A 13,262-nucleotide genomic window follows, 5' to 3' on the forward strand; every position below is an offset into this window, starting at 1 on the left:
ATTGGCGCATCGATCACGACAATGCTCCTGCACATTCCTCGCACTTGATTCAGACTTTTTTGGCGAAAAACCAGACTACTGTAGTTCAACAGACTCCTTAATCTCGTGATATGGCCCCCTGCGACTTCTGGCTGTTTCCCAAAGTCAAGAGGACATTGAAAGGAGCGCGATTTCAGACAAGAGAGGACATTATGGCTGCAACGACAGCTGAGCTAAACTCCATTTAGAAAAAGGCCTTTTCGGAATACTTCCAACAATGGCAGCACCGCTGGGAGAAGTGTGTGGAGTCCCAAGGAGACTACTTTGAAGGTTATTAGGTTTCCAACGCTCCAGTTATGCCAGTTTGTTTTCTTCGGCCAAAGGTCGGATACTTTTCTAACAGACCTCGTACGCTGGCATGGAATAGCCGCCTAGCTGGCTTCCATATCTATATGCATGTGTGTGCCTCCCGGACTTTTGATGTTTAGGAAGGCGGAGACGTGCAGGGGTATGGTGGCCTGGTGTTACACAGCCTGGTGTTTTGTTGCATAAGCATACTCAGATTCTTGTTTTCGCCATTACTTCCATGCAATGAGGAAAAAAAGAGCCTTCGCTGCGTGTTGTGCGTGTGCTCGCCTCCCAATCTGAAAGACCTTGGTTCGATTGCCCTTATCTTCGAAAGGTTTCTTTTTTTTTATCCGGAGGTTCTCGTGTTACAACGCCAACGGCCAACAACGCCGACTCCAGTTTTTCTGCGACACGAACTCGTTAACGCTATCGCGCTAAAATAACCTTTTCAGACATGTTAAAAATAATGCAGAATTGTAGCGTATCGTTACCGTGATTACGTCGCCGATTACCGGGCCAGCCTGGTGATATCTGCGCATGCGCGGCCATTAGCAATCGCTAGTACTTTACGGGGTCTCTTTTAGCGTTGCGGAGAGTTAGCGTTCGCTCGTAAACACACTGCGCGGCCGCTTCGGTCCAAATATAGCATCGCCACCGTGTTCCTCGGCACCATTTCTCGCTAAAAATGAAGGTATTTCCTTTTAATTCGCATACTCTAACTCATACGTCGAGGTTTTCGCAACAACTAGCCCATATGTTTTAGGTAATTTGGCGATTTTTTTAACAGTTAAGCCTAACCATATTTCGTGTATATAGTGCTCTATTGTGTATATAGCCAAAATCGCAACCACGACACCAACGCAGTTGGGTGAAACTTCGTATACCTCCCAGAGGTCCTTAACAATAGACCGTAGCGCCAATTCCTCCTTCAGTTACATACACAGTTTTGGTCTACGAGGTATTTCCATGACAACGGACGATCCAAACACGCGGACTTGGGGGGGGGGGGGGGGGGGGGCATGGTGACGGAACTTTTAGGCAATCGCGACGGCGGATGCGAGCAGACAGAGGGAAGCGCGACTACGGAAACACTGGTGCCAGGATGTCCTCCAATCCCTGCGTGTGAAAGCAATTGACCGAGCTCCCTGTCCTCAGGTCAGGAGCGAGGAGATGGGGAATACGTATCGACTGATAGCGAGCTCAGCTATGCCCAGTGTACGCAGGCGTTATCTGCGCAGACGTTTCGGGCGTCGCAGCGGAAATAAGCACTCTGTGGTGAGCGGCGTGGTGTCAAGTGGCCGTCGCCTATCGCAACTCGCAGCAGCGACGAGCTAAATTTCCGGTTTGCACATCTCCGTGCCGTAGCTTCCGCATACCTCTTGAGTTTCGCAATAGTGGAGTCCGGTCTGAGTCTCTGGTGAATGAAAAGGCCCAGAATACGGAGCTCCTCCACCTCTCTAATAGGACCTCCTGACAGAGAGATGTGTATTGCTGTCCTATCCTTTGGGTTCGCTCTGACATGCAGAAGCTCTGATTTCGCTGGAGCACATTGGAGCCCACAGTCATTAGCATACGCATCGACTATGGAAGCAGCCTGCTGAAGGCGTTCCTCCATGTCCCAAAGGGTCCCCTGAGTGGTCCAAATTGTAATATCTGCATATAACGCGTGTTGAATGCCTTCCACCCGGGCCAATTGGCTTGGGAGGCGCATCATAGCAATGTTGAACAGGAGCGCGCACAGCAGAGCTGCTTAATTCGGTCTGCTAGAAAACCACACCGAGACACGGTACACTAGGTATCGCTTGAGACCGTGGTTGGGAGGTTCGCAGTCAACTATACTTTCGGATGAACAGAAGTAAAAAAAAGTTGTACAGCACTGCAGTCTGCAGCATTGGAGAAACGCGAAAGCATTTGCGTTTGAACGTCAGCAAATTTTTTTGCAAGTCATCGTTGTTACGTGACACTCATCACGTGACCCTTGGATGCCGTCACCATGTTTTTTGAAAGTCATCATTGACTATCATATCAGTACTCACCCCAACACACATTACAGTCGTAAACACCACAACGCGATCCCTTTAAAAAGTTTGAACCAACGACCCTTCGCGGCATATGCGTTGCATGCTCGGCTGGCACAGAGAAAGCTTGGATCCGAACCGCAGTGGCGCCGAATTTCTTTTCCAGTGGTCGTTTCCGTACGGACACGCCCTGATACGCCCTTCCGACATGCTCATCTGTTGACAGGTGCTGTACACGCCACATATGAGACAAGATATGCATTCGCTTAAAAAAAATTCAGGGGGCACTTTGTTGACCTAAAGTGCGGTGAGGCGAAAGCCTCACCGCACTTGTGTCACTGATGTGTGGTTAAGATATTCGTGAAGTACACAATGTTTTGTGAATCAAATTCTGGAGACACTGAAGGGCGTTTGGGAGGCATCCCTCTGATTCGACACCTTTCTGCAAACACTCTTCAGCGTCCTAGACAAGGAGAACTACATATCCGATAGCAGGAAGTAGTCAAGCCAAAAAAAGATGGTTTTCGTTCCTGGCGGCACCTGCATTTTTTAACTCTCCCTAAAACATATCTGCCTGGGCCGCCATTCTACAAGGCCCTGTACAAGTGCACTGGGAAGACTATATAGCACAAAACACGGTACAGTTTCTTCCGTTACACAGTCGACAGAAAATCATTTGAAAACCGCGCGGAAAGGAATCCCACACTCGCTACGATTTCCCGGTAAAAGCCGCTGATCCTAAAGTAAACCGCAATAGTTGAGACTACGTGCTCAGTCAGCAGGCGCCGCAGCCCAACTTGGCATACGGTGCGCAAAAACGTCTCTCTTGTGTCCCGAAAAAAAAAAACGATTGACCAGCTGCCGCAAAAACAAATGGCCCAGTCCCAGCCCTCCGTCTTGTACCCATCTGGATAGGTTGAAAGTGAAATTAAAATGGAAGTTTATTCCGTCGAGGCGGAAAAGGACTCGAACAAAAGTGAGAACATATCACGTGACGTGGTTCAAGCCGCCATTTACAAGGCATAAAGCAGTTGCACAGTTACATATGTAACAGCATAATTAACATTACATACAGACATAGCAAGTGAATAAAGATTTTCCTGGCTGAAAAGAAAAATTAGTTGGTCGCATTCTACGTCAAAGTCTTATTTTGCACAACAATAAGATATTCTTACACGTTCTATTTATTCTATTCTAAGCAGCAGAGAGACGCTTCAGTGGCAGCAACGCAAAAAGCTCTTTATTCGAGGCAGCAGCGTACTTTCATAGATAACGCTGCATGCCGGTCAGGCACATGTCATTGCTGGTACAATCTTATCAGACCGACTGGCTGATACAGAACATTCCTTTCTCCTTAATCAAAGCTACACGCGTTTCTTTCTGCGTTCATAACTGGAGGCTTGATAACGATCAGGAGGACGTCTTGTGCGATTACTTCTTCGCAAATGGGCCTCTTCGTGTGCAGCCACGTTTGATGTGGTGGGACTTGAAGGCTGCGCTGCCAAGTGTCTTGCCTCAGGCTGCGATGCCGGTTCCTCATTCGAAGTGGCGTCATCTAATCGAAGATCCTCAAGCTTGTCCGCAGTGGGACCACTATTCACGGATCCAGCAGGGGGATCTTTTTCCGAGGGAGCTGATGGCAAGTCTCGCTGAACAGCGGCACTTGGAGTGGACTCAGGATGTGCTTCTTTTGCGAAGTCCGGATGGAGTGATGTCTTTGCACCCGATATCCAGCTGGGTCTCAAGTGGTCGATACCCGTACGGAAATGCCATATCTGGTTTGATATGAAAAAATCCAGATATGAACAAATAGGGAATTGGGCATATAAGGTCTTATATGAATATACGGGCGTATATGTCCTGATATGCCCAATTCCCTATATATCCATATCATGACTGAACTCATATATGACAATATATGAATATATCTGGCATATATGGCCTGATATGCCCAATTCCCTATATAATCATATCATGATTGAACTCATATAAGGATATATCTGGCATATATGGCCTGATATGCCCAATTCCCTATATATCCATATCATGAATGAACTCATATATGGATATATCTGGCATATATGGCCTGATATGCCCCATTCCCTATATATCCATATCTGATGGAGCCCATATATGGGATTTCTATATATGGTCTTTATATACCCAGATACGTCCAAATCCGTATATAGCCATATCTGCGAACAGTCATATATGGATGAATATACTTATATGGGCCATATATGGCCAAATATAGATAAATCTGTAATGTCCATATTTGGCTGGAGCTTATATATGGAGCTAGTTCTATATACGAACATATACTGACAGATCTGCACATAACCTTATATACTTTTGGTTAAATGTTGAGGGGAAATTTTCCTTAAGGCGGAGCAGACTTCCATTAAGGTATTAATTACTTATTCGCATCCATCCAAGCACAGTCATACACCATGTCCCCAGACCAGAACGAATCTTTTTACGAAAGAGCAAAAGTTTCTGTGGAAGCTGTGTCGGGTCCCTTTGTAGCCGTGTGACTGCTTGGCGGAATGAAAATGAGTGATTACTCCCTTATTAAAACCTTATAAGCTTTCATATGGAAATATATAATAAATGACAGCCTATGTATATGTGCCCTCATACGGCGAGATCTACCGAAGGAGACGGTACAAAAAAAATTGAAGAAATCCAACGATTTGCGGCACGCTTCATCTGCAATCTCTGCAAGCACCTAGGCTCCCCTTCTCCAATGTTGCAGGCTGCTACTATCACATTAGCCAATAAAGAGTGAACCTGGGGCGTGGCGTCTCCAAAAAGTGATGGAGGGCGGCCAAACAAAAGATGTAATGAAATTAGTTGCAACCATTGCAGAATGCTGTCATACATATGCCGTTATCGCCACATGCAGACGTAAGCGACTGTGCAGTACGTCCTTACCGCTACTACTTCAGATATGTAATACAGCTTAAATTTTTGACGTAGATTTTTATTTTAAAACTTTGAGAGATACGTTGGTGCTGTGTAGGGGGGTTATACAGGATGGTTAACATTATGTAAGCGATAAACCTGATTTAATAGACGATTAATTAACTAACGTAGAAGAACTTCTTGCTGGGCGAGTTGGTGCATAGCTTTCTTGGGATGGCGTTGCGCACACGAACAAACGTACACAGGAAGAGGCAGAAGACAGAAAGAGCGCAAACTATCAACTAGATTTATTGCTTTCGCGACAGAATATATATGCAGCATACACACGTGCAAAACAGAATAGGGAGAGGGAAAGAAAGGACAGGGGGGAAGGGGATATCAAGTCAGGCCTGCATAGGTCAGCGAAAGCTACGGATAAAATTCCTTTCCCTATCATATAAGGTGACCGAGGTATCGCTAATACAATCTCCGCCTTTTTTCCTGATGTGGAAAGCTTCTAAAAGTTCGCGGGCTATTTTGCTTTTGCTCTTGCCCAGAATCTTGATGTAATTGAGCATCGGCTCACAACCAGAGCATGAAATGCAATGGGCAGGCAAGTTCGCCCTTTTAGAAGCTTTCCACATGAGGGAAAAAGGCGGAGATTGTATTAGCGATACCTCGGTCACCTTATATGATAGGGAAAGGAATTTTATCCGTAGCTTTCGCTGACCTATGCAGGCCTGACTTGATATCCCCTTGCCCCCTGTCCTTTCTTTCCCTCTCCCTATTCTGTTTTGCACGTGTGTATGCTGCATATATATTCTGTCGCGAAAGCAATAAATCTAGTTGATAGTTTGCGCTCTTTCTGTCTTCTGCCTCTTCCTGTGTACGTTTGTTCGTGTGCGCAACGCCATCCCAAGAAAGATAATTAACTAACATTAACTAATAAACATTTTATTTTGATTCTGAGGGGCAATATTATGTTGCGAAATTAAAGGCCGTCATCGTAAAAGGTGAGCCCAGTTTCTAACTTTTTTTTTAATTGGTATAGGAGTTTGAAATATCGAGCGCCAGATTTTGCGCATTTCAAAGCTCGCTGAGTTGGTTTACCCGCATTGAAAATGCATAAAACTGTCGGTCACTTTTTTTATGCATCAAACACGGACACCGTTTGTGTTTTTTATGATGTAGAAAAAGTTTCTTTGAATTCGGCGACCATACGACGCGCAGCGACGCGTTTATGAATATGCGAAGCGGACAAGGCAATTCACTGAGCTTGCAAGTGTGTATGTTCAGTATTTCGAACCACATTAACGATTACGAAAATTTAAAAGCTAAGGTTATCTTTCTTTACTGACGGCCTTCATTTTCGCGATACAGACTTACGCCCCAAAATCAAAATTATGAAAGCTGATTAGTTAAATATAATTAATCATTTTTCAGATTATTGAGCTCTATTACGTACATAATGCCCGTCTTGCTGTACGGTCCACCTTCACTGACCAAACCAACATATCTCTCGCACTTTGTAAAATAAAAATCTGTAAACGTTAAAAAATGTCATCCAATACATCTCTAAGTGCTGCTTTAAATTGAAAAACCACTCGGTTTTATACTGCTCTAAAGCTCCTGATAATCATATAGCATAGGTAACACAAGTAACACAACTACCACACAGAAATTGCGCAGGAAATTTTATTGGGGTACATTTAATGCTCTTGTGGTTCTATAGTTCTGTATGCTTCTTATCGTCGATGCTTTTCTTTCTCGCTCCTTATTTCGCTGAGTTTAGTGCCCACGGCCAGCAACAGCAGCTTTCCGGAGAGCTCCCGCCCCTTCTTGGTCGGCAGGGCCGTTGTGTAGGCTGCGTGGGAGATAATTTAGAGCGATCATGATATAAATCTGCGCAGAATTATGCACTGAATCCGAGACAGCCTACTGTAAAATCCATTGTGGGCTATTAAAGGTGCCCTGCTACGTACATAAAGCATGGGTTCTTTAATCTTTGTATGCAGAGTAAGGGACATTGTGAGTCCTGAACGCGCAATGAGATCACCGAAATCATAATATTTGATATTTTAATCTTCGCTAGTAATGCTTGTTTCGAGCCGATGGTGTCGCAACGCGGCGGCCATTTGCGGCAGCGGAAATGAGGTGGCATCCAGATAGGGCGCTGCCTTTCTCATTGGTTGGGCGTCCAGTTTGCATATTGTTCCTTCATACTTGCGAAATGGATCCAAAATATTATGTCTCTCAGTACTGCAAGCTTTTTCGCATGCCACAAAAACTGGAAAGAAGCAGGGAAAGCGAACGAAAACTAACAAGAATACAGCTAGGGGAGACACTTTCCATTCCGCTTCAAACCTTCATGGCGGCCAGCGCTGTTCAAAAAACGTTGGCTCAGACCAGAAAGCGCGCGCGTCGAGACCGGCCGTGACCATACCAAGACGGCAGCGAAAAAAAAGCCAGTCGACACACCTTGCCCAAAATGTGAAGAGAAAGGCCGGACAGGAGACGGGAGTCGAGTTTGGGGGGGAGGGGGGCTACCGCAGACAGCCTTGCAGTCCAACTCAAAAAGAAACTTCGGTGAATTTCCTTTGTCGTTAGTCACCCCTGCCCTTACTACGGCGTCGCGTACACGGGGGGAAGACGCCGTCAAAATGCGCGGCTGTCTACAGCCCCGACAAAGCAACAACTGCATGCACGCTTCCGCTGCGTGGGCGCTAGGCGCGGTTCTGATTGGTAGCGCCTATCTCCGTGGTAGCGCCCAATGTCGGTACTGGGTGAGTGAAATGGGAGAGTGAAATGCGTTTTCGCCTCAGCTTTTCATTTCGAATTTTCAGAGTGGAATAACTTTCGCTTGCATGCCCCGATTTCAATAATTCTTTTTGCTCTGGTCTCTGGAACGCATGATGAATCTATTTAATAATATTAACTGGTACAGAGCAAATCATCGCGATGCCCCTTTAAAAGCTTAGTCTCATGCTTTTTTTTCGGGCTTTACCATTAAAGTTTCCTGGCACAACCGCGAACGAAAACAGGTATACGCCAATTGTTTCTGAAACACGTTCGTTCGCACTAACCACCCGAAATAAAACGCGCACCACCTCTTCATTCCACTGCTCCTGCTTAGCTGTAGAGCGCAAGCCTTGTGGCAAATGTAATGGGGCCATTGTCACCTAATTGGATACGCAGAACGCAGCAATGCTGATCCCGTGTTAAAATAGAATTCGCACTATTACTTACGACAATGAAAAGGGTTCAGTTCCTGATACGTGCATATGAGAGAATCCATTACAGCTTGCTGTCTACGTCTCGTTACTTAGAAAATACATCCCTAACTAGCCCCGCAATGTGCTTAGTGAGGTTAGTCTATGTTTTTTGCGTTACACAATTCATGTCATGCACTTGAACTACCGCTGCAGGAACGCAACTCGGTGGCGGTAAAAATTTCGCTACTGAAAAATGAGAGATTATTCTCCGACTGCACATAGCCCAGCTTACAAATAAATCATGCATTATGATACCATTTAGCTTAATTTATAGCCCTATCATCGAAAACTGCCGACAGCATTGGCAAAGGTAAACAACAAAGCAATACGGGAAAAACAGTAAATGGTTGTTCACGCTTACCTGAAATATTGATGATTGCAGGTTCACAGAAACCTTGGTATTTCCCGCTCACTTGCACCCTGGATCCTTCGGATGGCTCGTCATCCCATGCATGCTTGGCGCAGGTCATTTTAACGCCGTCAAAAGTGTCTTCTTCCTCAAAACGCACAAGTGTGGCGCTGTACCATGATTTCAAAGGGAAAACAAGTGGATGCAACAACGGATTGCTCGCCCGGCAGGAAAGTGCGTAGCACACTGCAGAGTCCGGCTTCTAGCTCTGTGCAACAGACGACAGTCAAGGGTGGCGCCACCAATGCCTTCCTTAGCAGATATCTGTGCATATCTGTGCATGTCAGATATCGGCACCTGCGCACGGGCGCTCACGCGCGCGTCAGAAGCGGGGTCCGGTTTACAACAATGGGAAGACCGCGGGGGCTCTCGGGGACTCTTTTTCTTCATGGCTTGAAGCTCTTTCAGCCTCCCCTAAATTTTCTTGGAATCCTTGCAGATCCCCAACCATCTCTTGTTCACGGCTTGACATTTTTTTCAGTCGGCTCCCGAGGGAAAGCGAGCCAGCACGAGGAGCATGGAGGTTCATGCCACTTTTCGACGCCCGTCGCGGCGCGTGCTGGGCGCGCAGGCGCTTCGCGTGTATGCCTTGGAAGTGTCCATCGAGATGGGGCTTTATATCGCGTGTATCTTTATCAAAATAAATATAACTAACGATACCCCTGCTGCGTCGTTGCTTGAAATCTCGTTGAACCGATCGCCACTCGAGTCGACGGAGCTTTGCGGAAATTGAGAAAAAGATATCTTAGCGGAAAGTTGAGCACTCTTCGGCGTCCGGCCGACATTCGACGGTTTCAAATGCTTACGAAATGCGAACAGAGACCGCCCCTGTCATTGGCGGTGGCCGTTATCTTGCCTCAGAGCCGCGTCCCGCAACTGTTTCGGCCCTCTTGATTTTGACATCTGCTGCTCACTTGTTTCTTCTCCTCTTTGTTTAGCACACTGCTTGCGTTGTCGCTAATTTAGTGCTTCAAGTTAATGACTCGTCATTCAGCATTTACAGCGTGCGCGTGAAATTTCAGCGGGAATACACAAATGTCGACTGCACTGCAGTACCACCGTTGTCTGCATACCTGTGATCGTTTGTATGGCATAAAACGCAAGCTATGTTAAATATTCTCTTTCTGATGCGCGGATTGCAACTGTACTTGTTTACAGAGCATGATCACTGCAAGAAGACCGGATGTTTGCGATGAAACACTTGATAGCCGGAGAACTGGCGCTTTCCGGTCGTGGTAGATCCGCTTTCTGTCATACCACAAATATTCGGTGCTGAACTGCTTTATCCAGAAGCATGTTCGACGATTAATCGCATCGACGAAAATGATCTCATTTGTTATCCACGAGCGGCGCCAGTGGTCGACTGTTGACGGCTCCCTAAAGCAATGCTCGGCATGCCGGGTGACACCGGTGCTTCCCGCTCGTTCTATTCGTCCTGCGATATCAGCAATCCTCCGCTAAGGGTTACAGTTTCCAAAACTTCACTTATGACCATTTGCATTCGCAAACTTGTGTATTCGCTCTCCACAAAAGCCGAGACCACATACGCGAACAATGCCGACTAGCACTTATTCGTCGAAAGCAAGTGTCTCATCGAAGCAGCTAATGACGGCGCTGGAGAGCTCGGAAAGCGCCGTGATATGGTCTGGTTGCGTGCACAATGGACTTCAATTCTAGAGACAAAAGCTATCTTTCTCTGATTTAGTATTTTTTGCAGTAATATGGGGAGTCATCATATTAAGAAGCAAACAGAAGGATCGTGAGCGTCAGGTTAATTATAAGGTTCAGGCTGTACAATCCAGCCGGAATGAAACGCGAACACGCATATTGCCTTCTTTTTCTACATTGCAGAGAGGTGTTCACTTGCAGCCAGTTTAAAAATATGTACTTCTGTAGACCCTTCACCCAGACACAGGAATCAGGCTAGTTCTGCACTACAGTTGAAAGTAGACAGGCAAAATATTTTGTTTTTTTTCACATGCGCTGTTCGCTTGCCATGCTGTAGACGGAACAAAGTGGGCTTAACTGTTAACATGTGACCAGTAAATAATTTACATTGCATTTTTTTTCTCTCATGGTGTTTCGAATGGGGTTTTAATAGCCGGCTGGGATGTCGAAGTTAAGTATAGGCACCATGCGCTGCGGTTTGGCGAGCACGAGTGACGTCATCTGGGTAACAGGGAAGGGGGGGGGGGAGGTGGACGTTGCTCTCTCGTTCAGTTTGCAGTCAGCTAGGAGAGCGCCAAAATATTCCCTCCGAAACCGTAAACAAACTTCGCTAATGATGGGAGGCTCGACCTACTGCTGTGTTTATATATCAAAATTAAAATTTCATCTCTTTTCATGGAGACCATGCATGCTTGCGCATGCATATGAGGGTCCACTGGAACGGAGTCTATTTTGGAGCTAAATTCATGAGTGCAAACTGGGAGCGGATTTACATAATCTGGAGTGTTTTCAAGGTGCCATCACTGGTAGGAGTCCTAGGAGTTGTTTTGTTTCTTTGTGTAAAGAGAGGGAATGCGCTGAGTAATAGGCAGTGGTTTTCGGGGGCGTTCTTGGAGAGGACATCTTTAGTTTCAGACTACGGTTTTTTATACATCTGTGTGGTTCAGCGGGTTAGGGCAGTTTTTTTTACATGCGTGCGTGCGCGTTGTGGGTACGATGTAGTTTTTCTGAGCGTGCTTATGCAGTTTTTCACGATGTTTCGCTTATAAGTTTTTCTGTATGAGTTTGTATCACGTTGCATAGAGCGGATTTAAAATTTTTATATTGATATCGGTGAACTCCCGACATCTAAAACCCTTTTCTGGATCAATAGAAAAAAAAACTAGAAAATACATTACATTTTGTAACGTAATTTATTGAATTTTACATCGCTAAACCCTTCCTAAAGTTTACCATCACAATGCGATACATCTCGGCAAAATTCCTTTGCTGTCCCTAATTAAATTAATGCCCTGAGGAAATACCTAATACAAAAGTCCTGTAACATACTCAGCAAGAAATGCTTAGTTTTTTTGTTTACTTACACCAATGCTTCTCTGAGCGGAATACATGTACATAAAACAAAGCAGTGTTCATCCTGAAGACATCTAGTATATAGCACTACCATTGTCTGTGTGTAGTAACGATGCGTTTTTCGCCATTCCAGCCGACCATGTTATGTATGTGGATGTTAGGTATGCGGCTGATTTCATTATGTGAGTGAATTAGACACCTGTCCTTCAATCTGCAAGGGCACTTAAAGGAGTATGGACACCTAACTTTTGGGTGCGTGTTTTCTTCTTTGTAATGATGCGTGAGGCATTATTATACATGGAGTACCACGTGGTGTTCCTACAACTGCTAAATAATTTATTATCGATTTTTCTCTTGCTGTTTAAAATTCAATAACTCAACTATGAGTGGGACGTCAGTGAGTGAGGCATGAAAAACTGCGATATAATCGCTGCGTCCTCGTTTTAATTTACTACAATGCTGAAGCCAGTCAGCCAGCTTCACTATCCGGACTTGTAACGAATGTAAAACAGCACTTTTTTCATGCCTGCTTGTCATTTCCATTTTCGAAATTCTGTGTGGGCACGTCGCCGGCGGAGCGCATGGAGTCAGCAACGCCTCGACTGGTGCCGGTGCTGCTCGCGCTGCTGACACTCTTTCATTGTGAGCATGTGCCGTCCTGCTCGTGGGTGCACAAAAGAGGGGTTGCCGCTCGTTGTGAGTCATCACTGGAATGCCGCGACGTTGAGGGAGTGAAGAAACGTATTGTTGTGTCCGGTGCTGCCACAATAGTTCTCACAACATCAACAGCCAAGAGCAGCCTGTGGAACTCTATAGATTTCCTGGACATATGTCCCACATTCCTGAAAAAAATATTCAATACTCGAAATTTGTAATCTACTGCCGAGGAAATTTTGGAGGTAATGGTGAATCTTTTCGATGTGTAGCAAAATCTTGCAGAACTTTTCCATCGCTCGCATCGAGCGATAACAAAAATATTAATAGCAAGACAGAAAAAAACAGAAACAATGCAAGCATGTCGACGGGAGGTTGGTATAGTGAAATCTTCCAGTGTATAAAAAAAATGCGTTCATAAACTTTTTCCCATTCAAAAATGGTTTTCCTCGGAATTGTTGTCTGTGAAATGATTGAGAACGAGAGACGGCAAGCCTGGATAACTTCTGTGCGCAAGCTGGAGTAGGCGGTTTTCTCTTGCTAAATTGGTTTGGTATGTTGCGCGTGTGTATTAGTTCTGACGAATTTTCATTGTAATTCACTAAGCATGCAGTGTTTAGTCGTACAGCTCGCGCTAAGGAAACAATTTTTTTTTTT

The 13,262-nt window shown here is 45.4% G+C and overlaps 1 long non-coding RNA gene across 1 annotated transcript; it reads right to left on the bottom strand.

The window, feature by feature from the left end:
* Nucleotides 1–6,928: 6,928 nt before the first annotated feature.
* LOC149344513 (uncharacterized) lies at nt 6,929–8,952 on the bottom strand. Its single transcript, XR_016282770.1, has 2 exons — nt 8,883–8,952; nt 6,929–7,113 (listed from the first exon to the last, which is right to left on the bottom strand). It is a non-coding gene; the product is annotated as an uncharacterized LOC149344513 (long non-coding RNA).
* Between the last annotated feature and the right edge of the window lie 4,310 nt (nt 8,953–13,262).

The sequence above is a fragment of the Amblyomma mixtum genome, chromosome 5, assembly GCF_055824585.1.
Source record: "Amblyomma mixtum isolate Tamu chromosome 5, ASM5582458v1, whole genome shotgun sequence".
In the NCBI taxonomy this organism is placed as follows: domain Eukaryota; kingdom Metazoa; phylum Arthropoda; class Arachnida; order Ixodida; family Ixodidae; genus Amblyomma; species Amblyomma mixtum.